Below are 17,080 nucleotides of genomic sequence, written 5' to 3' on the forward strand. Positions count from 1 at the left end.
CAACTGAAGATATTAAATTCGGTTTAAACTAAGGGGAAAGGGACAAAACTAGGAGCAGCTCAGAAACTGCTGTTACTCCATTCACAGACAGGCGCAGCCTCCAGGAGCTATTCAAATCTTGATTGCACAATCCATCTGCCAAAACTACTTTAGCCAAAGCCTCAAAGCTCCACTTCTTCACTGGCCACACTCCACCCCAGTCAATATTAAACTCCAGTCCCATTAAAGGTGAATATGCAGTAGAAGAAACTCCTCCCATGCCCAGAACTGGATGTGGTGAGCAGCAGCAATAATTGTAGAGTTCAGCACCGATAGTCAGTCACAAAATAGCTTTAGCAACGGTGATGGACAAATATCCAGCATGCAACTTATTGAAACTTTCTCCCCTGTGTGAACCCGGTAGTGTGTCACAAGTAGAACATGCTGTGAGATTTCACTGCTAACGTAATGGTCTCTCTGTTATGTTTCACTGCTGAGCTAATGGTTTCTCTGCAGCAGCAATGTTTAGCTTATGACTGGAAATAACATGGTTTTGGAGTGCCTAGCTATCCAATTAGAGATATTGTTCTTTCCTGTGAGTCTGGAAGGTAGATTTTCACAGTCTTTTGTCAGGGAGAGATGAGAAGACATGAGTGAAGAGAAAGGGCCCGTTTTCTTTTTTTTTGTTTCCTTTACTAATCCTATAGTCGAAGTAAGAATTAAATAGCTCAATTGTTTAATCGCAGATTGTGTACCATTTGTTATTTTTGGGGTACTGATTTGTAACAGGGGACACATCATGCAGCATTCACACAAACGAGATTGCTTAGGTTTGGCCAAGCTCAGGGGCTAAAACCCCCTATATTAAGTTGCTAGCTGAAGCAAGAGTTACATAAGGTTAAATGACCTGAGTGAATCGCTCCCCACATTCACAGCAGGTGAACGGCCTCTCCCCACTGTGAACTCAATGATGCACATTTGGTTGGTTTTGCTGACAGAATTACTTCCCAAAGTCTCAGCAGCTGATCGGCCTCTCTCCTGTGTGAACTCGATTGTGTGTCTGTAGATGAGATGACTGAGTCAATCCCTTCCCACACACTGAGCTGGTGAACGGCCTCTCTCCAGTGTGAACTCGCTGATGTACCTTCAGTTGAGATGAACAAGTGAATCCTTGCCCACAGTCTGAGCAGGTGAACGGCCTCTCCCAGTGTGAACTTGCTGGTGTGCCATTAGGATGGATGACTGAGTGAATCCCTTCCCACAATCTGAGCAGGTGAACGGTCTCTCCCCAGTGTGAACTCGTTGATGTACCTTCAGTTGAGATGATCGAGTGAATCCTTTCCCACAGTCTGAGCAGGTGAATGGCCTCTCTCCAGAGTGAACTCGCTGATGTACCTTCAGTTCAGATGAGCAAGTGAATCCCTTCCCACAGTCTGAGCAGGTGAATGGCCTCTCCCAGTGTGAACTTGCTGATGTACCTTCAGTTTAGATGACTGAGTGAATCCCTTCCCACACACTGAGCAGGTGAACGGACTCTCCCCAGTGTGAACTCGCTGATGTACCTTCAGATGGGACGAAGAAGTGAATCCCTTCCCACAGTCTGAGCAGGAGAATGGCCTCTCCCCAGTGTGAACTCGCTGATGTACCTTCAGTTGGGATGAGCAAGTGAATCCCTTCCCACAGTCTGAGCAGGTGAACGGTCTCTCCCCAGTGTGAACTCGCTGGTGTACCTTCAGTTGGGATGAGCAAGTGAATCCCTTCCCACAGTCTGAGCAGGAGAACGGTCTCTCCCCAGTGTGAACTCGCTGGTGTACCTTCAGTTGGGATGATCGAGTGAATCCCTTCCCACAGTCTGAGCAGGTGAACGGTCTCTCCCCAGTGTGAAGTCGCTGGTGTACCTTCAGTTGGGATGATCGAGTGAATCCCTTCCCACAGTCTGAGCAGGTGAACGGCTTCTCCCCAGTGTGAACAGACCTGTGCAACTGTAGGTTGGATGACTGAGTGAATCCCTTCCCACAGACTGAGCAGGTGAACGGCTTCTCCCCAGTGTGAACAGACCTGTGCAACTGTAGATTGGATGACTGAGTGAATCCCTTCCCACAGACTGAGCAGGTGAACGGCTTCTCCCCAGTGTGAACTCGCTGATGTACCTTCAGTTCAGATGAGCAAGTGAATCCCTTCCCACAGTCTGAGCAGGTGAACGGCCTCTCCCCAGTGTGACCTCGCTGATGTTTCTGCAGGCTGGATGACTGAGTGAATCCCTTCCCACATTCTGAGCAGGTGAATGGCTTCTCTCCAGTGTGAACTTGCTGATGTACCTTCAGTTTAGATGATCGAGTGAATCCCTTCCCACAGTCTGAGCAGGTGAATGGCCTCTCCCCAGTGTGAACTAGCTGATGTACCTTCAGTTGGGACAAAGAAGTGAATCCCTTCCCACAGTCTGAGCAGGTGAATGGCCTCTCCCCGGTGTGAACTCGCTGATGTACCTTCAGTTGGGACAAAGAAGTGAATCCCTTCCCACAGTCTGAGCAGGAGAATGGCCTCTCCCCAGTGTGAACTCGCTGATGTACCTTCAGTTTAGATGAGCAAGTGAATCCCTTCCCACACACTGAGCAGGTGATTGGCCTCTCACCAGTGTGAACTGACTGGTGTCTCAGTAGGTGAGATGATACAGTGAACCCCTTCCCACACACTGAGCAGGTGAATGGCCTCTCCCCAGTGTGAACTTGCTGATGTACCTTCAGTGTAGATGATCGAGTGAATCCCTTCCCACAGTCTGAGCAGGTGAATGGCCTCTCTCCAGTGTGAGCTCTCTGATGTACCTTCAGTTCAGATGAGCAAGTGAATCCCTTCCCACAGTCTGAGCAGCTGAATGGCCTCTCTCCAGTGTGAACTCGCAGATGTACCTTCAGTTCAGATGAGCAAGTGAATCCCTTCCCACAGTCTGAGCAGGTAAACGGCCATTTGCCAGTGTGAACTGACTGGTGTCTCAGTAGGAGAGATGATACAGTGAATCCCTTCCCACATTCTAAGCAAGTGAATGGCCTCTCTCCAGTGTGAACTCGCTGATGTACCTTCAGTTTAGATGAGCAAGTGAATCCCTTCCCACAGTCTGAGCAGGTGAACGGCCGCTCGCCAGTGTGAACTGACTGGTGTCTCAGTAGGTGAAATGAGCAAGTGAAACCCTTCCCACAGTCTGAGCAGGTGAATGGCCTCTCTCCAGTGTGAGCTTGCTGGTGTGCCATTCTGTCAGATGATCGAGTGAATCATTCCCCACAAATTCAGCAAATGACCAGCCTCTGCCCAGTGTGAACTGACCGGTGTGTCCACAAGTGGGATAACTGACTGAATCCCTTCTCACACTTACAACAGGTGAATGGCCTTGTCCCAGTGTGAACTCGCTGATGTATCTTCAGTTGAGATGACCGAGTGAATCCATTCCCACTGTCTGAGCAGATGAATGCGTTCCCCCCATGTAAAATGGTCGATCAGTTGGTCTGATGATCGAGTGAATCCCTTGCTCCTCTTCTTAAATATCTGGACAGAGACAGCAAAACTGGCGTGTTGTGTTCGAGATTCCCGGAGACAAATTCCTTGTCATATTTAACCTGTAAAAAGATTTACAAAATCGATCAATGGGTATGGGACAACATTTCAGATGAGATCACTTGAGTTGGCAAGGTGTGATCTGACATCACACTGCTACAGTGAAGTTCAACCCAAGTTGGAGAGAGAAATCACCTTCTAACTGGTCACAGTGCTGGTATCTGGAATGACAATCAAACTCTCTGATGCTCTTCCTGTTTCTATAACATAGGGGCAGTTCTGCCATCTCCAAACTGTGATCTGGCTCAGTTGTCTCTCTCCTTTGGTATTATTCCCTGTTCCCAATGAGCTGCATGGGTGCCTGGTCCCACAGGAACTGAAACACTCTCCACGCACCCACCACTCTCTGTGTAAAAAAACTTACCCCTGACATCCCCTCGGTATCTACTTCAAAGCACCTTAAAACTATGCCCCCTTGTGTTAGCCATTTCAGCCCTGGGAAAGAAACCTCTGACTATCCACACGATCAATGCCCCTCATCATCTTATCCACCTAAAAAAAAGGCTCTAAACATAAACAAGGAAATTATACATTGCTTTGAGGATTTATTAGAAGTCTACAAAACTATGAGGAAAATGACAGGTTAAATGCCAGCAGCTCTTTCCACTGAGGTTGGGTGGTATACAACCAGAGGTCGTGGGTAAGTGGGGAAGGTGAAACTTTAACGACAGCATGTGGAAAAGCTCTTCACTGAAATGGTCGCGAGAGTGTGGAATGAGATGCCAGCACAAGTGATGAATGTGAGCTCAGTTTCACCATTTAAAAGAAGTTTGGATGGGAGCCTGGATGGTAGGGGTATGGAGGGCGATAGTCCCAGTGCAGGTAGACGCATTAGACAGCTTAAATGTTTTTTTGGCATTGACTATATGGGCCAAATAGCCTTTTTCTGTGTTGAACTTCTCCATGTTTCTATGATGGAGAAGCTGGTCTAACTTGCTTCGAAGGGAAAACCAGTAGGAGTGACAATGGAACAGCAATGGCTGGAGTTTCTGAGAGCAACTCGGGAGTTGAGTGATCGATACTTACGAAAGAAGTGGAAGCATTGGAAAGGCAGGAGGACACAACCATGGCTGAATTGAGAAGCCAAAGAGAGGGCAAACAAAAGAGCAAAAACTATTGGGAAGCTTTTAGGAACCAACAGAAGACAACTAAAAAAAAAGTCAGATGAGCTCAGGAATTGGAATGATGATTAATGAGCCAGTCATTAATGAGTCTTGGCAGCACCCAACAGTCTGAGGCATTTAGAGGAACAAAATATCCGGGGCCTCAATATCTGATGAGAACCAAGGTTCCCTGCACCAGTTACCTTTCAACTTTTATTTTGACAGGCATATACAAACTCCACACCCTCAAAATTTCACTTCTGAAGGCCTCCCACTTACCAAGTACTCCTTTGCCAGAAAACAGCCTGTCCCAAACCACACTTGTCAGATCCTTTCTGATACCATCAAAATTGACCTTTCCCCAGTTTAGAATCTCAACCCGTGGTCCAGACCTCTTTTTCCATATTTACTTTCAATTTCATGGCATTATGATCACTAATTTCTGTCACCAGCTCTGGATCATTTCCTAACAGCTTATTGCACACTTTACGTCGGGAATTCTACGTCCTGATTAAGGGCACATTTGACAAACTCTGCCCCATCTAGTCCTTTCACAGTATGGGAATCCCAGTCAATATCTGGGAAGTTAAAATCACCAACTGAATCAACCTTTGTTTCTTGGCATGGTCTGTGATCTCTCTACAAATTTGTTCCTCTAAATCTCTCAGACTGTTGGGTGTAACCAAGTCCCAGTGATGGCTACAATATCATAATTCCCTGTCCTGAGCTCATCTGGCTTTCCTACGATGCTTCTTGCATTGTGATATACACAGCTCAGCACTTTCATCGCACCATGCTCAACCATTTGATTGCTGACTCTATCTGAGGTCTGAACAACATCTGACTGGTGTCAAGAAAACAACCTCTCAATCATTGTCACAAAACCTAAGGAGCTAATTGTGGATGACAAAAGGAATGGAGACAGGCTAACCCACAGCAAAAGGACCAACGGGCTCCGGGACAACATCTTCCACCAGGCCATCAGACTGATTAATTGATTTCTATGTCATATTGACTGCCCTATCTACATACTATTTGTTATAAATTACTATAAATTACACATTTAGACAGAGACGTAACGTGAAGATTTCTACTACTCATGTAGATGCAGAATGTATGTAATAAATTCAAATCACCCTCTCCACTATCTGTTCTGCCATTCTGGCTCCCGTTCCCCCTACAACTTACTTTAACCCCATCACACCCCCCCCCACACTGGTTCTAGCAAGCCTTACCACTAGGATATTAGATCCCTCTTGTTCTGTTCCCATAACTAACGAATCCCCTATCAGCCCTTTGACTTTCCTCTGCTAATAATCCCCAACAGTTTCTAAAGTGGTCCACCTGTTGTTGTGTGGGATGGTCACAAGAGTATTTTGTGAGGGATGTTTAACCTCATCCCTTTCCTTTCCTGTATCCTGTATCTTGGGTGTAACTCACCTCACTTCATGTCTTATCTATCACCCCCTCCAACTCCTGGATGATCCAGAATTCATCCATTTCAAGTTCCAACTCCTTAAACTGCAGGGTTACAAGCTGCAGCTGGATGCACATCTTGTAGGTGAGGGCATCAGGGACAATGGAGGTCTCCCCACCTTCCCACCAATGTCCCCTCTATTTTGTAATGACCAGTGGGCACATAAATCTCGTAATGTGCATTTTTTTACCCAGTGACAACATGTGCACAGTGTATTTTATATAGAGAGGTATTCATTTTAACAGCTAGCAAAGCATTGTCCATAAGAACTTTGATCTCTGAGTTAGATCAAGTTCATCTGCACTCTCACACAACCTATGTAGCAGGCTTGTAACGGGTAATGAAAACTTTTCTCACCAGATCTTTTGCACTCTGTCCATATGCGGTTTGCTTGCTAAATTACACTTTAAAATGTCAGATTTCCAAATATCACTCCACTTCTTCACACTTCTAAATTCTCCGGCAACTTCTGCATCGCCACAATACACACAGGTAACATGAGTATTTCCCCTGAGCACTCCTGGGGAATTGAGGATATATAACAAAATCATTTTGAACCTCTGTAACCTCTGGCTAACAGAATAATTGGGACTGAATAGGAATTTCTGAACTTAAGTAAACTCTGTCTTCAGCGGTTAACTAAGACAGGCTCATTCCCAGTTCTCTGTGGCTTGCAGAGAGACACACTGAGAGCTGATAACATTATACATTGTACCCTTATTAGTTGATAACATTATACATTGTACCCTTATTTGAGTAAAGGGAGGAGGACTCGCTGAAAAGGACAGGAATGAACATCTGTCTGTAACTAAGTCAGGGCCTTGCAAAGGGAATAACTGATAAGGACAGAACAGTACGTGCAGCTGCAATTAAAACCTTCATTTAGTGAACTCTCTTATCTAAGTAATTAAGTTTTGCACCAACAGACTTGGTGAGCAAATCAGTTCAAATAACATCTTGCAAATAGTAATGTATGGGGCTTACTATGTATAAATACACGACTGTAACCTGACTGAGTCAGTCCACTTGTCAGATAGTGGCAGTGCTTACGTGCCTTCCTTTTGGCAACTGGGTCTCAAACTCCTACAGGAGAATGCGCAATAAACTGTGGTGACGATAGCTGGTCTCCCGTGTTTTATTCAGATTCGACTTTAACATTTGGCGTCATGAACAGGATCCCAATATCGGGAGTGCCAAGCAGACGGGCTGAGTAAGCAGCTGGACCACTCTGGGGACTGCGAAGACCGACCAGACACCCAATAGGTATTTTGTCATTCTCTGTTAGTTCCTTTCGAGGTACAGTCCCTCGCCCAAGCTGATCGCATACCTTGATGGGATCGGGAAAGAATCTGTTGGGAGACTCGTATAAGGTGGGCAAAATTTTACTGAGGAGGCAGACGGGCCGGGTAAATTTTAGTAAGTGGGCAGGAGGTGGTCCCAGGTAAATTTATCAATTTAACAGGAGGTGCCAGCCGTGTAAATTTATCTGATTGTTAATTGAGCAGAAGGCTTTGTGCCTGGTAAAGAACAGAGGTGAATTGCAGTCGAGTGATATGAGTGGGACAAGAGCAGACAAACACAATATGAGTGAGAGTTTTCCAGACAAGGAAAAAGATTTGTGAATGTTGAATGCAGCGCTGAATAAGAAATTGGGGAACAAAATCTGGCCACTGGGGGGAGCCTGGGATATTACCTCATGAGAACAAGCAGTAAATTTGCTAAGGAAAAGGAACTGTGGAAAGAAGAGGAAATTACTGAAAAGGGAATGGAAGGATAAGGCAGATGCAAAGTGGAACAGTACAGTATTAGCAAGTTGGTGGAATAATGCACGTGACAAAGGGATAGAGGTATGCACTGCAGAAGGAACGCCAAAGGTTGGGAGAGGCTAAAAGCGGAGCATGAATGGGTGGATGGGCGCCAAAAACGAGAGCAGGGAAAACGGTCTAGATAGGAGAGCAGGGCTGGAAAGTCAGTCTGAAGTTCTAACTGATAGGGAAACAATGGATCCCGAACCCATGTCTGGCATACCGACCCTGTTTGAGGACAGTGACTGTGATGCTGAGTGCATAATTTGACTCCACAAGATTTATTCGATCTCTGCTGCATGATTCTCTCAGCTGATGAGGGGCGGAAATGGAAGGCAGAACTGAGATACCAAACCTATCTGGAGTTACAGGCGGGAACCATAATGAGAATGAACAGACAGACCGGATCATTCAAGCCTTGGAAAGGGCTCTCCAGCAACCTGTAAACATCACTAAAGTACGGCAAAGCAAACCTAAGCCTGGAGAATCGGGACCAGTCTATTGGGAGCGAATTATGGCCTGCTAGAGCACTTTCACAGGTGACCGAGTCTTTAATGATGGGAATCCGTTCCCCAGTTTAATGCCTTACTGCTCCAATCCTTACCAACTAAGTTAGCCAACATGATTAAAACAAATAATATGGATTGGCCTGACAAAGACCAAAATGGAATGTGACGAGCTTTGACCCGACTTTCGAATCCCGATCGACCCCGAAGGGAACTAATATTAAAGGTAAATATGCTCAGTGGGAAGAAGGATGCGAGCGGGCTATATCTGGGGATCAGAAATGGGAACAAAAACATACCAAGGGACAGGTGGGGACAACAGCCCATTTAGAAATTGACAAACAAGGATGCTTCCAAACATGAGTATCACCCCTCAGGAAGAGCCCAATGTAATATTGCAAGTTGCTGGAATTCCGTTTATTATTGATATTGGGGCAACCACATCCACTCTCGATCAGGAAATGGTATCAGAAAATGGAAAACAGCTATCAGACAATCGGTCTGTCTGGGTTCAAAGGCAGGGCACGTACGTATTCACGTACCCAGCCACTGCAGGTGGAATTCCAGGGGACCCAGTGTGAAGTTTCATTTACAGTCACCACCAGTCAGGGTGTAATCTAGCAGAGAGAGACTTGCTCTGTCCGTTGGAAGTCGAGATTCTCTGTGTGGACAAGGATATTACCCTGGGACTAGTGAACAACCGACATCTTCCCCAGTTACTGACACCCGCCCCAGTGGTGGGCACTTAATCTGGACTCCACTGTGTTTGAACCCCTTCTGCCAGCGGCCGACCCTCATGTGACTCTGTGCTATGACCCTCCGGGGTGCTTAACTGAGGAAAGCCAATATTATGCACCCCTCGAGAGACAGGAGTTCCCAGTCATGGTGATTGGAGAGGTTAAAGGAAAAGAGGTCAGCGCATTACTGCCTGAAGTTCCGGATTTCCTTTGGCGACAGACAGGACTGGTGCTTCCCAATATCACTGTCTGGGTTTGCCCTGGGTTAAAGCCAAAGAGCCCAGAGTTCAATTCAGAAGGTTCAAAGGAACATCTAAACAAGCCTGATGCATTTTGGAAACAAGTCCTGTGGACTGATGAAGTTAAAATAGAACTCTTTGATGGCAATGAGAACAGGTATGTTTGGAGAAAAAAGGGTGCAGAATTTCATGAGAAGAACCCCTCTTCAACTGTTAAGCATGGGGGTGGATCGATCATGCTTTTGGCTTGTGTTGCAACCAGTGGCACGGGGACGTTTACTGGTAGAGAGAAGAATGAATTCAATTAAATACCAGCAAATTCTGGATGTAAACATCAAACTGTAAAAAAGCCAAAGATGAAAAGAGGATGGCTTCTACAACAAGATAATGATCCTAAACACACCTCAAAATCCACAATGGACTACCTCAAGAGGCACAAGCTGAAGGTTTTGCCAAGGCCCTCACAGTCCCCCGACCTAAACATCATCGAGAATCTGTGGATAGACCTAAGAAGAGCAGTGCATGCAAGACGGCTCAAGAATCTCACAGAACTAGAACCCTTTTGCAAGGAAGAATGGGCGAAAATCCCCCAAACAAGAATTGAAAGACTCTTAGCTGGCTACAAAAAGCATTTGCAAGCTGTGATACTTGTCAAAGGGGGTGTTACTAGGTGTTGACCATGCAGGCTTCCCAAACTTTTGCTTCAGGCCCTTTGCCTTTTTTGTTATTTTGGAACTGTAAAAGATGGAAATAAAAAAAAGTTTCCTTGCTTAAAATATTACTGAAATGTGTGATCTTTAACTTATGTCTTTTGGAAATCAGTTCAACTTTTACTCGTTTAACAGTAACAGAAACTTTGACCGGGGTGCCCAATGCCAGTGTAATTGAGCAGGCCTCCTTTGAAGCGGCTGTCTCCACCCAGAAGGCTGAGCTGTTTGCTCTGACTCCTGCCTGTATCCTAGCAACAGACTAAAGTGTGGACTTGTACACGGACTCCAGTTATGAACTGACTACAGGGCTTTGGGGATTCCTGACTTCCTCTGGCCACCCCATTAGTAATGCTACCTTTGTAGACAACTTACTCACCGCTCTACAGCTACCTCGAGTTTTGACTATTATTAAATGTGCAGCCCATACCGGGGAATGCGATGAGATGTTTAAGGGTAATGCTAGGGTTGATGCAGCTGCCAAACAGACAGCCTTGAATCCCACACTTTTAGTCCCCTGGGGAACCCAGCAAGCTCCTCTTAAACAAAATCTAAGCACGGGTATGCCGGACTTGTGGGAAATACGTAACTAACAGGGGGACACCCCTGAAGGAGAGCACAAACTATGGTCCCAAATGGGTTGCCACCTCGAACCTCAGACCGATTTATGGGAGACCCCTGTGGGACAGGTCTGTGTTCCCTCCGTGTTCTTACCTATTTTGGTAGATCATGTACATAATTGTATACACTTGGGCAAGGAGGGGATGGTTAATACATTACTACAATCTTGATTTCCAGAAAGCAGCTGAAAAGCGAGTCAAATCATGCTTAATTTGTAAAAAAAAAAAATCAAATGCTGGAAAGGGAATGCCTTGTGGTTCCGGAACTACCCCCTTGCCTGGTGGACTTTTTTCTTGTTTGCAACTTGATTTTATAGAATTACCTGGAGTACACTGTTATAGGTGTTGTTCAGTGATAGTAGATGTATTTAGCAGATGGATTGAAGCTGTTCCTACAACTATTAATACCACTATGACTGTTGTGAACATATTGCTAAAAGAAATAACTCCTCAATATGGACTTCCAGAAATGATCAGCTAGGACAATGGGCCAAAATAAATGAGGAAATCTGTAAAGAACTTGCTATAAAACAGCAGTTCCACTGCATCCATCATCTGAACGCAGCGACATAGTGTAACGAGCTAGTTGAAAAATAAGTTGGCAAAACTTACACAAGAAACTGGATTGACCTGGTTGAAGGTTTTACCCTTAGTCCTATTCCATATGGGAATCATGCCATCAAGTAAGACGGGGCTATCACCTGCAGAAATTATCCACGGGAAGCCCATGAGAACCCCATGGGGACCCCGACCTTGTTTGCCGCTCCTCCGGGAGCTTACCTGCAACATTGGATATGCATACCTTGGGGGAGGAGATGGGAAAATACTTATGCAAATTAACTAAATCACTCCAAAGCTTGCATTCACAGGTACGACAGGCCTATCGAGAGGACGAAACCCAAACTAAAGGTGACTACTCCACCATCCAGCCCTGCTCAAGAACTGGGATCGTAAGAAGTTGGAACCAAGGTGGAAAGGACTGTACCAAGTGCTACTGACAACACCTCCTGCAGTGATGGTGGAAGGGCAGCTCCGATGGATACATTGAACAGACTGTAAACACGTTACTGGCAGAACTGATAAGGACTGAATAATGTACTGGTTAATACTGATTTTACTGACCCTAAGGGAACCTGCCCCTGTCTCGGAAGGCCCCCAGTTTAACATTTTCCTGTCCCTCTGCCACACCGATGCTAAGCAAGTTGAGCGGGGAGCACATTGGTATGTGCCCGAATTCTCGAACAGGGTAAGACTATGTCAGTGGTGCCTCTGAATACTAGCGGAGTCAATTCAGTTATGGTGTTTTCTGATAGCCGTAATGGTAGCATTGTCAATTGCACCATATCCAGGTCTGGAAGGCGAGACTGGGGATGGTGTTGCTTTGAGGGTTGGAGTCATAGATCTCCTCCACAAGACCCCTTCAAGCTATGGCCGGGGTTTAAGAGATACATCTCCAGCAGTGGCTAGTACTACTTGTTGGTGTAATGAGAATGAGAGTGCACCCTATCAAATGGGAAGTAGTAACTGTACCGAGAATCAAACTTATGATACCCCTGGACCACTAAATGGAGCTTATTGGGTTTGTGGAAATGGGGCCTATCCCTGGCTGCCGGGAGAAAGAACAGGGCAGCAGCATGGAACCACACCCTACCAGACGGGTTCTCGAGGGGGGACGAGGGTCGGAGTGGTTATTGCTACTTGGCCGACCTTGTGCCACACTTGAGGATCCTGGCTCAGCCTCAGGATCACCCCCATTGGAATTGGCAACGAAGGGGTATAACGGAATCTGAGAGATTATGGATGATTCCCTCTCCCTCCTATGGGGTAGTCAGAAATTCCAGGGAAATAATTAATTTACCAGCCACTCTAGAAGAACTGGCCAATAATACAGCCGGAGCAGTGACTGACACTCAAGCACAGGTAACTGAGATGATTGCAATTCGCCAAACAGTGCGACAGAATCAGATGGCCCAAGTCTTTATATTAGCAGAAAAAAGAGTGACCTGTGCTATCATAGGAAACAAATGCTGTACTTATATCCCTGACAAATCTTCCAATATTACTGGCTTGTCTAAACACAGAACCCAAGAGATTCAGAAAATTCAAGATGTTGGCAGTAAGCTGCACAATTTTGGGACCATTAAGGCACGGGGGTGGCCCTGGCCCTTCAATATATTCGGGGAATTCTGGGGGTTATTTTAGCATTTTGGAAGTCTGATTGTATTAATTTTGATTATTGTCTGCATCCTACAGTGCCTTTGGCCATGTTTTGTATCATGTTGTAGAAGCAGAACCCCATAACCATATGCCCTCTGCTTTGCTTTTATTTTGGCTTTGACTTCTCTTGTCAGCCACGGCCGCAGCCTTTTTCCATTCGAAAATTTCTTCTTCTTTGGAATATATCTGTCTTGCACCTTCCTCACTTCTCGCATAAACTCCAGCCACTGCTGCTCTGCCGTTCTTCCCGCTAGTGTCCCTTTCCAGTGAACCTTGACCAGTTCCTCTCTCATGCGCACTGTATTTTCCTTTACTCCACTGAAATACCGACACATCGGATTTCGGCTTCTCTTTCTCAAATTTCACAGTGAACTCACTCATGTTGTGATCACTGCCTCCAAAGGCTTCCTTCACTTCCATCCCTCGAATCACATCTGGTTCATTACACAATACCCAATCCAGTACAGCCGATCCCCTAGTGGGCTCAACAACAAGCTGTTCTAAAAAGCCATCTCATAGACATTCTGCAAATACTCTCTCTTGAGATCCAGTGCTGAGCTGATCTTCCCAATCCACTCGCATGTTAAAATCCCCTACAATTATCATAACACTGCCCTTCTGGCAAGCCTTATCTATTTCCTGTTGTAATTTGTACTCCACATCACTGCAGCTGTTTAGAAGCCTGTAGATAACAGCCATCAGGGTCCTTTTACCCCTGCGATTTCTTAGCTCAACCCATAAAGATGTCAGAAATGTCACTCCACTCTTCAAGAAGGGAGAGAGGCAGAAGAAAGGAAACTATAGGCCACTTAGTCTGACAGTGGTTTGAAAGATGTTGGAGTCGATTGTTAAGGATGTGAGTTCGGGACACTTGGAGGCACAAGATAAAATAGGCCGGAGTCAGCATTGTTTCCTCAAGGGAAAATCTTGCCTGATGAATTTGTTGGAATACTTTGAGAAATAATAAGCAGGGTAGACAAAGGAGAATTGGTTGACATTGTGCACTTGGATTTTCAGACCTTTGACAAGGTGCCACACACGAGGCTCCTTAACGAGCTCTGAGCCTGGTTGGGCAGCGATGAGGAAGGGGCTGGTCTCGAGTTTGTGTAAATCGAAGTTCGGTTGCAGTGGGAAAGGGTCGGGACCCAGCCAGATGGCTGGACAGTCTGTGCCAGTAATGTAGGATCAGTTACTTCTGGTTCCCCAAGCAGTGAGAGTGGATGTCGGTAACGAGGATCTGTTTACGTGTACGGGTGTGGGGTAAATAGTGGGAAAGTTGTGGGGTTACTGGCGGGGTGGAGGGAGGTTGGGGATGTGGGTTATCGGACACAGTGCGACCCGGGAGGATGCGTCCTAGGGCAGATCACGTTGTGAGCAAGGGAGGATCTGATCCATTGCATCAGACAGCTTTCAGGAAGCAACAAATCTCTCTTTATATTAATCACTGTCTAATCTTGCTGCTAACATTGTTTGTCACAGAGCCCAGAGTCTGGGAACAGCTCGATGGTAGGAAGCAGATGGTGATGATGACAGGCTGTTTATTGGAGTCAAGGCCCGTGCCTCCTGGAGCTCCCCAGGGTAACGCCCATTGCTACTTGTCATCTATGTCAATAATCTGGTTGAGAATGTACAGGGTATGGGTAGTGAGTTTGCAGCAAGTAATTGCAAACAACTACTTCTTTTTGCAAGATAGTAAATATAAACACCCCTCTTTCCCTCTCCACACTCAGAACCGACCAAAAGCTACCTCAGAAGATACAAGTTCTTCAAATGAGCAAACACTGAGGGAATATGAGAGACTTTAAAGAGCTGGGATACTGACAGTACATTACCAGACCTGGAGTGATTGCAACTGGGTCTAATAGAAGCATAACTGGCATTTCTGGTCACATTCAGCTCTCTCCAACTATTCCCTACCTTCCTTTTACAGGTATGTAATGTCTAAAAGACCAGTGTTTGAGTAAATGAGACTCACCAAACTTTCTCCTGACTGAATCACTGGAATCTCCGAGTCAAATGGGTTCTCTCCAGTCGGTGCTCTCAGTCCTCGGGCTGGTTCACTTGCTGCTTTTCCCTCGTCTTCAGTCGTGGTTTGCTTCCAGTTGTGGGCATTTCTTCCAATAAATCTCTCACCGCAGGTCTAACTTTAACATAAATGATAATGAAGCACGTTAACAATACAAAGGAGAACAAAATATTTCTGCTCACTGAAATCTAAATATCGAAGACCAATATAATGATCTCAGTGAACAAATCTGTAATTGTCCCTGACACGTCACAAAACCTGATATGGGATAGGAAGGAGTCATTGTTCTGTCATGGTCAGATATAAGATGTAGGAACATAATTAGGTGATTCGATCCATTGAGTCTGCTCCACCACTCAACCATGGCTGAGATTTATTCCAACACCATATTCCTGCCTTCCTCCTGTAACCCTGAAGCTACTTAGCAATCATGAGTATATTAATCTCTGTCATAAATATACCCAAATGGCAGCCTCAACCAACCTCTGTGGCAACAAATTCCACAGATCAGACATCTTTTGGCTGAAGAAATTTTTGTCAACTCAATTTTAAAGGTAAGCATCTTTATTCTGAGACTCTCCGTCTCCATGTCCACTGTATCCAGGCTTTTCAGCATTCGGTAGGTTTACTTAACCATACATCCCCCCACCACCCCCACCGTCCCTCTGAACTCCATTGAGCACAGGTCCAGAACCATCAAATGCTCCACATACATAAAGCCGATCATCCCTGAGATTATTCACATGAACCTTATTAGTAACAACTGCACTGAACACATTCCCAAGCATAACAGACAATCAGGAAATTTAAACCATTCCAGACTGAATGGAATAAAAAGAAACCGGAATCACCAGAATTGCTCAAAAGGTAAGGAACTGCTGTGGGGACAGCAACAAATTTAACGATTCAGATTCACAATCATTTGTCAGAATGGATTCAAAATTTATCATTTTTAGTGCAGATCTCCAGTAACCTGAATTTCTGTTTGATTTCCACTGTCTGACAGACAGGTGACAGCGAGGAGGAATTTCCAAACACAGTTCAAACACTGAACCCCCCAGGTCTATTTCTACTGGTTCAAACACAGAACAGCCCATTTACTCACAGCCTCTCCTTGAGAGGGATGGAATATAAACTCATTCTCTCCTCAGATTAGCAGCATTGCTTCCAAAGGAACTCCAGAAAAAAAAACCCATTTGATCCCAGACCAGAAATACTCGCTCAACACCTCATAAACCCGGGCAGCTTGATCCCCGGGGCCATGTTACTTGGATCTAAACAGGGGTGCAGTGCTGCCGGAGCTCACCGGAGCACCACTCCAGCACCTCTGTAAAAAAAGTCAAAATAAACAAGCAGGAAATTTAACAGCGGCCGTATATTAAAAAGAGGGAATTTTAAGGAAACTGGGGTTAGGGAGAGGGGTTGGTGGCTGGTGAGGAAAATACTACTAATAACATTAGGATAGGATATTCGATAGTTTTTGGTGAAATCCTGGAGCTGTGACTGTGGTGATCCGTGGATTACTCGCTAATACAAAAGTAAATTTTTCTCACTAACAACCTTATGGCTTCTAAGCAAACAACGTTATTTCACTTGCTTGATAATTAGATTTGATGATAATTAGTGAATGCAACCATGCAATACAATGTCTTATTATTAAATTAAGCATTATATGTTTTATTGTACCAGTTATACACTGAAATGCAGTGATTGGCTATAATCTTGTTAATGTCTTATTTAGCACTGTATTTCTGTGGAGCTCTGGAAATCATATACCGTAGATGTCGGATTATAAGCCGCTACTTTTTTCCCACATTTTGAACAGCTTTGAACTCTGTGGCCTTTAATACGGTGCGGCTAATGCATGATTTTTTTCATGCCGCCAAAAACATTTTGCCTCGTAACAGTAGACCAATAAAATTGATGAGTAGTTCACAGAGGTCCAATGAAATTGTACGATAAATCAAGCGCACTTTCACAATTAAATTATTGTAAATCAGTCATTTGTACTCACCCTCATCAACATGGAAAACACTCGAAGAAAAGCATTGTGCTGCC

The 17,080-nt window shown here is 45.2% G+C and overlaps 1 protein-coding gene across 2 annotated transcripts in view; it reads right to left on the minus strand.

Moving 5' to 3' along the window:
* LOC140723331 (uncharacterized) overlaps positions 1–17,080 on the minus strand; it is a 40,070-nt gene that overhangs the window by 3,833 nt on the left and 19,157 nt on the right. The window contains exons 2-3 of one of the 2 annotated variants that reach the window (XR_012097865.1): positions 14,972–15,140; positions 3,469–3,587 (exon numbers count right to left, since the gene is read on the minus strand). The gene's annotated coding sequence lies outside the window, so the exon portion shown is untranslated. Of the gene's footprint in view, positions 1–3,468; positions 3,588–14,971; positions 15,141–17,080 lie in introns of those variants that run through there. The other variant, XR_012097864.1, reaches the window with a different exon arrangement.

This window comes from Hemitrygon akajei, unplaced genomic scaffold, assembly GCF_048418815.1.
Source record: "Hemitrygon akajei unplaced genomic scaffold, sHemAka1.3 Scf000109, whole genome shotgun sequence".
NCBI lineage: Eukaryota > Metazoa > Chordata > Chondrichthyes > Myliobatiformes > Dasyatidae > Hemitrygon > Hemitrygon akajei.